Source organism: Canis lupus, chromosome 1 (assembly GCF_003254725.2).
Source record: "Canis lupus dingo isolate Sandy chromosome 1, ASM325472v2, whole genome shotgun sequence".
Classification (NCBI taxonomy): Eukaryota; Metazoa; Chordata; class Mammalia; order Carnivora; family Canidae; genus Canis; species Canis lupus.
In genome coordinates, this window is record NC_064243.1 from 113,590,645 (window position 1) to 113,600,846 (window position 10,202).

The window sequence follows — 10,202 nt, forward strand, 5'->3', positions numbered from 1 at the left end:
GTAGGAAATATCAGAAAGGGAGACAGAACATGAAGACTCCTAACTCTGGGAAACGAACTAGGGGTGGTGGAAGGGGAAGAGGGTGGGGGTGGGGGTGAATGGGTGATGGGCACTGAGGGGGGCACTTGACGGGATGAGCACTGGGTGTTATTCTGTATGTTGGCAAACTGAACACAAATAAAAAATAAATTTATTATTAAAAAAAGAAAAAAAATTTCTTGTTTCTTTACATCTATATTTTTGAATGTTTTCCTAGCATTTGTCTCAGGCCATATTTTCTTGTTTCTTTGTATGCTTCATAATATTTTTTTTGTTGGAAACTGGACATTTTGACTGTTATAATGGCAACTCTAGAAATCATATACTCCCCTTCCCAAAGTTTGTTTTTGTTGCTATTTGTTCTAGTGATTATTTTAGTGACTTTTCTAATATTTATAAACTATTCTGCAAAGTCTGTGTCCTTTCTTGTGTGTGGAGACTGAAATCTCTGCTCTGTTATCTTATGAATTAGCTAGTGATGGACAGAAATTTCTTGAGATGCTTAGAGCCAATTCCACAGGTTTTGCTGTCTGTATGTTGGAGCATGCTTTCAACACTTAGCCTGGCAGTTTAAAACTCTGCATTCATGTTCACTTTTTGCTTGTGCAGAGCTTCAAGGTCAGTACAGTGTGTAAGCATAGGACTTTCTAAGGTCTTTCCTTGGCATGAACACAACCTTGGGCATATTCATAAAGCTCCATGAACATGTATGGCTTTCTAGATTTTCAGACTATGTCAGAGATTTTCAAAGCTCTTATAAAGATTTTATTTATTTATTCATGAGAGACACAAACACAGAGAGAGGCAGAGACACAGGAAGGGGGAGAAGCAAGCTCCATGCAGGGAGGCCAACGTGGGACTCGATCCCAGGTCTCCAGAATCAGGTCCTGGGCTGAAGGCAGCGCTAAACCGCTGAGCCGCCCGGGCTGCCCTCAGCTCTCAGACATCTCATTCTCCAGCTCACCCTTTTAAATCTTTCGTTAGTTTATTGTTTGCCTGTACTGTTATCCTCCACTTCAGGCAGCCATGGGGTTGAACAACTGCCTGTATCTTTTTTAACAGATGCCACCACCTGTAAACAGGCTATTTCCACTGGGAAAAGCTCTACGTCAAATACAGACAGCCTTGCAAATGGGGCCTTCCAAAGATCCATAGGTCAAATAATGACAACTCTTTTTTTTTTTAATTTTTATTTATTTATGATAGTCACACAGAGAGAGACAGAGAGAGGCAGAGACACAGGCAGAGGGAGAAGCAGGCTCTATGCACCGGGAGCTGACGTGGGACTCGATCCCGGGTCTCCAGGATCGCGCCCTGGGCCAAAGGCAGACGCTAAACCGCTGCGCCACCCAGGGATCCCCAAATAATGACAACTCTTTGCGAACGTGACTTTGAGAGAGCTCTGGCCCTGTTGTACTTCATCTGGTGGCTGCAAGGCTGCTGTTTTTCATCTTGAATGAGAGCTGTTATCTTTCAAGGCTCCTGTGAAGCTTGAAGGGCTGGAGAATGGGACAAGGATAAGTTAAAATGCCACAAAACTCTGTTCTTATTGAGTTTCTGCCATTTTTCTTGAATGAATGCTTCTCACGTTGCTGGAAGCCTTTGATTAATTTCCAGAATCCCGAAAAAGTTATATTCTGGACATTTTTTTTTTTGGCCAGTTTTCTCACTAATGTTATGGAGGAGAAAAAAAATTTTTGGTGGTCCTTACTCCACCATTCATGTTGATGCCACCCCTATAATTTTTCTTATGGCATAGAAATATTTCTGTGCACCCTTGTCCCTATCCTATGTGATAAAAGTAGATTGAGAATTTTGTAGGCTTCCAGAAAAACATTGTGGTAGTCACCTGGACTGTTTGTAACTAGTTTCTCCTCCTTCACACCCTATTAAGCATAGCCACACAACATGCTTTAGTTGATGAAATATGAGAAGTGACAATGTTTAATTTGTTCTTTCTCTTTCCCATTGCTATAGTGATCATGGAAACACATTTTGAGTTGAATATCTATCAGACTAGGTCCTTTAGTGGCTGGAATGAGTATAGCTTTCTGTCGATCCATATTGGACATGTAGTATGAGCAATAAATATACTTGTATTATGTTAAAGCCCCATGATTTTGGGGGGCCATTTATTACTGCAGCAGATGTGAGGCTATCCTGAGTAGTATAAATGATGAGAGCAATACTAGTTTGTGAAGGTGAAGAGTATTTCTACATTCTCTGTTCGTGGTGAGCCTATATTGAAAGAATATAAAATAAGATATGATTATGAAATAAATCATTGTAAGAAATGATGGCCAGCAAAATAACTAAAATTCAATATGTTAAACAAGAAAGATATAGGGGGATCCCTGGGTGGCTCAGCGGTTTGGCGCCTGCCTTTGACTCAGGGCACAAATCTGGAGTCCTATGTCAGGTTCCTGGCATGGAGCCTGCTTCTCCCTCCTCCTGTGTCTCTGCCTCTCTCTCTCTCTCCCCTGCCTCATAAATAAATAAATCTTTAAAAAAAAAAAAGAAAGCTATAGGACCTAAATGAAATGAACTCTGTAAAATAATTTCAGAGGACATAAAACAAGGTCTGAACAAAGGGAACATTAGAAATAGAGCCTAGAAAAGATGTGATTTTATTACATGTAAGGTGGTATTTGAGTTTGGCAGGAGGAGAATGGTTTATTTAAAAACTGGTGCTGGCATAACTGGAAGAAAAAGTATGATCCCCTTATCATGCCATACAGGAAACAAATTTCAAATGGATAAAATACTTAAGGATAAAAAAAATCAGCAAAATATTAGAAGAAATTTGAACAGGCTTTATGTACAATTTTGTAATGACCAGGATCCCATGTGGCAATATAAAAATCATATGGCAGGGGCACCTGGGTGGCTCAGTTGGTTAGGTGTCTGGCTCTTGATTTTGGCTCAGGTCATGCATGATCTTGGGGTTGTGCGATTGAGCTCCATGTCAGCTTCTGTGCTGGGGGTGGAGCCTGCTTGGGATTCTCATTCTATCTCTCCCTCTGCCCCTTCCCCCAACTTGCTCTTGCACGCTGTCTCTCTAAAAAAACATTATATAGCAGATGATGTCATAAACAAGGCAATGGCAGAATTATAGCACACAAGGAGATGAAAGATAGTTATGCAAATAACAGAACAATAAGCAAGTAGAAGATTGGGCAAAAGATATAAGCAGACAAATTATAGAATTGAAAATCTAGGAAGCCAATAAACATGAAAAGATGTTTTGCCTTTAGTAACCAGGGAAATGGAACTTAAAGCAAAGAGACATCATTGTATGACCATTCACTGGCAAAAGCAAAAAATGATATATAGCTAATGTTGATGGGAATACTGGGAAAAAGATCCTTTTACATCTTGCCTGTGGCAATGTGATCCATTACAGAAATTTTGAAAACCAATCTGGCATTACATATTGAAATAAAAAATACACATATATACATAGGGATGCCTGGTTGGCTCCGTTGGAGCATGCGACTTTTGACCTTGGAGTGGTAAGTTCGAGCCCCCACATTGGGTGTAGAGATTACTTAAAAATAAAATCTTAAAGAAAAATACACAGGGGCACCTGGGTGGCTCAGTTGGATGAGCATCCAGCTCTTGATTTTGGCTCAGGCCATGATCTCAGGATCGAAAGATCAAGCCCCGCTTTGGGCATCATGCTTAGTGTGGAGTCTGCTTGGAATCGTCTCTGTCCCTCTCCCTCTTCCCCCACTTGTACTCTCTCAAATAAATAAATAAATAAATAAATAAATAAATAAATAAATAAATTTAAAAAATACTCATATCCTTCAATCCAGAAATATTCTTTGAGTCTACTCTATAGAAATAAAAGTCTCACTACATAATGATGTCATATGAGGTTTTCCTTATATTGGAGTTTGTAGAAGTAGGCAACTTACATCAATCATAATTCCCAGTAGTGAGTGGTTGAATAAATTGTGGCACATGCAGTTCATCTATCTACTATGTAGGTAGATAAAAGAATGAGTTAAATACAAGCCAAACTAGTGATATAATCATTGTGTAGTGTTGTGAGGATATCTGTATCAAGAGATGGATATATGTGGCACTGTAAAACAAAGACAAAATGTGTGTGTATACATGTGTATGTGTATGGATGGTGTGTACAAAGACATCCAAGTGGTGGTAGAAAAATCCTAGCATAAGATATAAACAACAGGACCTAGAATTATGCCAGAACTTCCTCTTATTTACACTTGTCACAGCTTATTCCAGGTCTCTGAGGTGGAGGAGTTAGGTCTGATAAAAGAAACTATGGAGGGATCTGGATGGTTCAGTTGGTTAAGTGTCTGACCCTTGGTTTCAGCTCAGGTCGTGATGTCAGAATTGTGAGATTGAACCCTGAGTTGGGTTTTGTGCTCAGGGGGGAGTTGGCTTGAAATTCTCTCTCCCTCTTCCTTTGCCCTCCCCCCAATGAAGTTCATGTGCTCTCTCTCTCTCTTCTTTTAAAGAAATAAATCTTTAAAAGAAGAAACTACCTATAGTCTTCATATTTATTTACTTATGAATAGGCACGGTAAATTAGCGTTCTCATAACAGTAAAGACTCATAACTAATATATCAGAAAATGTTGCATGATGAAAAAATATAGCAAAGTAAAAAGGAGTGAAATGTTTTTTTTAATAAGCTTTTTAAATAGAAGCATAACATACAGAAGAATACACTCTTGATAAATGCACAGCTTGATGAGTTTCTAAAGCAAACACACCCAGGTAACCATCACCCAAGCAAGGAATAGAATATTAATATTAATATTAATAGAGGATCCTCTGGGTCCTCTTAGTGAATCATTGAACCTGGGGTGCGGAGGGTGGTCTTCGGAACCTCTGATACAGATGGTGTAGGAATTGGGATTTGCTGGATCCCTGCCTCACTGAAATTTGGAAGGAGTGGTTTTGGGAAAGGAAGTGAAGATGAAGGGGTGCGTATAATGAACCTTTGCTGCTTCGGTGACCGTGGAGTCACTCATGGTGTGAAACAGTGCTGAGCTATAGTCTCTTGGGAGAGGTAAAGCTGCCAATGGAATATGAAAATAATACAGTTGACCCTTCAACAACAGGGTTTTGAGCTGGGTGAGTCCACTTACATGCAAATTTTTTCTATAGATACAGTATAGTGCTTTTCTTCCTTGTGGTTTTCTTATTAATTTGAGAGAGAGAGAGCACAGCGGGGTGGGTAGTGGGGGAAGGCAGAGGGAGTGGGAGAGGTAGACTCCTCACTGAGCAAGATGTCTGAAGTGGGACTCCACCCCAGGACCCCAAGATCATGACCTGAGCCGAAGTCAAATGCCCAATCAACTGAGCCACCCAGGCACCCCTCGTTATGATTTTCTTAACACAATTTTCTTTTCTCTAACTTACTTTGTTGCATATATTATATAATTTAATATATAATACATAAAACATATAAAATATGTGTTAATCAACTGCTTATGCTGTCCGTAAGGCTTCTAGTCAACAGTAGGCTATTAGTAGTTAAATTTGGGGGGAGTCAATAGTTATACACAAATTTCAACTGGCGTGAAGGTTGGTGCCCCTAATGCCTGTGTTCTTCAAGGGTCAGCTGTGGATCACCTCCAGGGCAGTTGGCTCAATAGATGCTCTGTCTACTTTCAGCATTACTGGCTAAAGTGAGGGGGAGAAAACATCCTGAGTGATGCTTGTAGTTTTTGTTTTCTCCTCCAAAAGGAGGAGAAAGGGCTCCTAAGTTCCCTCTCTCCTTCCCCACTTGCATTCCAGCCAGGATTTCTCCTGAAAGTTATAATATTAACCCTGTAAATGCTAAATTTATTTCTAGAGGGTTGAGTAAATTTTCAATGGGGAACAAAAGGAGGGATATTTTAATTGCTTCATATCTTGTTACTCTTGTGTATGGATGTATGATAAAAACTGGTATAAAATGTTAAATCCTTGGCTGCCTGGATGGCTCAGTTGGTTAAGCATCTGGCTTCAGCTCAGGACATGATCCCAGGGTTCTGGGATGGAGCCCTTCCTTGGGCTCCTGCTCAGCAGGGAGCCCGCTTCTCCCTCTTCCTCTGCTCCTCCCCTAGCTTGTGCTCTCTCTCACTCTCTCTCAAATAAAGAAATAAAATCTTATTTAAAAATGTTAAATGCTTGGGTGCCTTCGATGGTGAAGTCAGTTAAGCATGGGACTCTTGGTTTTGGCTTGGGTCCTGATATCAGAATCATGAGATGGAGCCCTGCATGGGGCTCTACCCTGAGCGAGGAGTCGGCTTAGGATTCTGTCTCCGGGGATCCCTGGGTGGCGCAGCGGTTTGGCGCCTGCCTTTGGCCCAGGGCGCGATCCTGGAGACCCAGGATCGAATCCCACATCGGGCTCCCGGGGCATGGAGCCTGCTTCTCCCTCTGCCTGTGTCTCTGCCTCTCTCTCTCTATGTGTGACTATCATAAATAAATAAAAATTAAAAAAAAAAAAAAAAAAAAAAAAAAAAGGATTCTGTCTCCGTCTGCTCCTTGACCCCCAAGTAAACAAACAAACAAACAAACAAACAAATCTTTTAAAAATGTTAAATGCTTTTAATTTCATAGGTGCTGGAGGGATCAGCTTATAGAAAAGGCTGCAAAGAAAAAGCGTTAGTGGGACATGATTTCCTTGCTTTGTGCCACTGGTAGGTGGATTAGAATGAAATTTCTTTAGTATTGGAAACAGAACAAGTGTCCATAGCTGATTATTTTTTTACCGTGATTTCTGTCAGAGTCTCAGGAGAAAAGGAGACAACATAAAAAGAGAGGCATTCTCCGGTTGGAGGTTATTTCTGTGGCTTTAAGGAGCAGTATTCAGTTGGTTGATGACAATCCGTAGAGGCTGAGGATTTTCTGGCCTGAGGCATCCAATTTGAGTGGATCAATCTGGACTCTAAGTTTGACAAGCTAAAAAGGGCCTTTACCTGTCACTTGAGCTTGGAACATGGCTGTCTGGTCCTGCGATGGCTTTGCTGCTGAAGAAAATTTCCTGAATGAACAGCTCCTAATTGCCTGGTCCTGACTCTCAGTGAAAACACAATCTGAACTGTGTTGAATACACAGGTATAGGCTCAATAAATAGAACTCAGACTCTGGGACTGTCACAGATTTAGGGCATCCCTCAGTGGGGGCCAGAATTATGTGACAACATTGTGCATGCTGGCCGGACCATCTGGGTCACTTACAGGTGCCACAGGAAAGGACTTATTCTCTGATATTTAAAATTGAGCTTCTAGTCAGCTCTGTATTTCTGATGCAGACTAGCTGCCCTCCTAACTTGTGATTCCTGTCTTAACGTTGCAGGTTGGAGTAGGACATCACTAGGACTGTGACCCCTTCACCCACTCCTAACAGATCTGACTCTTGACCCCTCTCTTGGGGTATGTCTTGTTTCTCTTAACTTGTGCTCACTTTTTTCAACTAGTTTCAGTTTGTAGCCATGGACTGAGAGCCTGACTGTTTTTCACTTACCTTTCTCCTGGTACAGGTACCTCTGGAAAGTAGTATTAATTATTCTATACAGCTCTCCCAGAAAGGGATCAATCACTTCTAGACTACTGACTGGATAAGGGAATCAGGACGAAAGGGGTAGGAGATTATGGAAACTACTTTGAAATTCTTGAAAATTCAAGATTCCATCCTGATCAGTTTCTGAACATAGTGCATCTTTCTGCTTGATAGATTAAAAAAAAAAGGTTTTTTCCTCTGAAAATACCTTTGTTTCTCTTTCAAACAATCCCTTCAGATGAAAGATCTGAGAGAGAGCAAGGGAGAAGGAAACAAATGTAGTGATTGTTGAGTGGGACACGCTAATTTTGTAGTGACGGAGGGGAAAAAAGCCCTTAAACATCCATTCTAGCCTCTGGGGAGCATGGGAATGAGGGAGGACATTAATGATCTCTTGTTTTTCAAAAATGCTCCTGGAAACTTTCCCCTCCTAAAGAAAAATGCCTCTGTTGGTTTTCCAAACTACTGCATCTGCTTTAAATTCAAACTGACTGTATTCAGCTCATATCTGATGACTGACCAGGGGCAGGAGGGAGCCCAGGCTCCTGCATGTTTCCAAGCAAACATCTTTAGATGTTGTTCATGCTCAGGTGGCAGACGACTGGCGTCACAGAAAAGTAAAGTGTTTAGGGACATCTGGGTGGCTCAGCAGTTGAGTATCTGCCTTTGGCTCAGGGCATGATCCTGGTGTCCCAGGATCGAGTCCCACATCCGGGTCCTGCATAGAGTCTGCATCTCCTTCTGTCTATCTCTCTCTCTGTCTCTCATGAATAAATAAATAAAATCTTTAAAAAAAATAAATAAAAGAAAAAAAAGAAAAGTGTTTAGAACTGCCTGTCTCGGGCATTCCCTCTGAAAGCAAAGAGTGAACTGAACCATCTGGACTGGTCTGGCAACCCTGGGGTCCCCTGTTAACCTGTCCTACTTGATCAGTGCGTGTCCTGCTTGGGATGCCCTAAACCTCCTTCCAGGGTGTGCCCTCTGAGCCTGTTCTTCTTATGTGTGTTGTGCCCTGATGATGCCTGGGCCCAGGAGGCTTTCAGGTCAGCTTCCGCCAGAGTATGCTATGCCTGAGTTGGCACTCTGGCCAAGCAAAAAAAGATTCAAATAGAAACTCAAGGGAGGAAACCACTTAAATTTCTTTTTTTAATTCTAGCGGTAAACTTTTGCCCCCAGGGTAAAGTCTGAGTTCTCTCTTTGTGATTGGCAAATAACCCAAGGGAGAAAGTCACTGTAGATCCTCAGTGGCAATTTGCCACCCCCTAGAGAACTTCCAGATCCCACCAGCAGTCCTCAAGGACCTCCCCCAATGGGACTTTGTCTCCTGCGTACCTGGATACCATGGGAAATTCAACTCTGGTTTTCTGGAGGGGGTGGGGTTTGGATGTAGTTATTTAGCCTTCTGCTTGGCCCAGTTTTGTAATTCAGCAAATGTCATAAGTAGGATTCAATTTTTTGAAGCTCCTCCACTCTCTAGTTGGCCCCTCTACCCTCACACAACTTCCAAAAGCTCTCTGGGTTTCTCTGTGGCTCCGCAGTGACCCTGTGCCTGGGGAAGTTGGATACAGTCTTTGGGCCATACCCAGAGTTTGCAAATAACTCCAAAGAGACTTGACAATCCTCAGCATTTGTCCAAAGGAGTCTTCCTTCTCTGGGATTTTATCTCCTTGATCTTCATTGTTTCCACAGCTCTCTGATAACTTTGAAATATGGTTGTAGTAATTGATCTGGTTTTTCTAGTTGTTCTGATCAGAAGTACTGGTTTGGTTCAAACAACTCCATCCCACCCAGACATGAAGGTCTTTTTCTGTTTAAGTCAACTTTATTGCAGTATAATCTATAGACAGGAAAATACACCATTATAAGCACGTTGACCATCATAAGGTCAATGGGTTTTGCCAGATGTATACATCAATGTAACCACTACTATGGTCAAGATAGAAAACATTTCCACCATCCCAAAATGTTCTGTCCTGTTCCTTTGCAGTCATTTACACCTTCTTCCATAGCTACGGGCAACTAGGCAACCACTGACGTGCTTTCTGTCACTACAGATTAGTTTTGACTTTTCTAGAATTTCATGTAAATGGAATCATACAATATGTACTCTCTTGTGCCTGGCTGATCTGTTAAGCAAAATGTCTTTTTGAGTTTTATTGTAATTGTATCAGTTGTCCATTCTTGAACAGAATTCCGTTCAATCATATCATTGTTCATTGCTGAACAGTGTCCCATTCTACAAATATACCATAATTTGTTTATCTAGCCCCTGAATTTTCCCAACTTTTAGCTATTATGAATGAAGCTGCTATGAACATCATGTATAAGTCTTTGTGTGGACATATTTTTCATTTCTCTTGGATAAATACGTAGAACTGAAGTTGTTGAGTCATATGGTGAGTATAGGTTGAGCTTTATAAGAAATTGCTGAACTGTCTTCCAAAGTGGGTATTAACATTTCATATCTGCCAGCAATACAGGAGAAGTCCAATGTTTGCTGATCTCCAGTCTTTTCAGTTTTAACAACTTGAGTAGTTGTATGGTGGTATCTCACTGTGGTTTTGTGTTTCCCCCATGTCTGATGATATTGAACATTTTTTCAAGTGCTCACTGACCATTTATATATCTTCT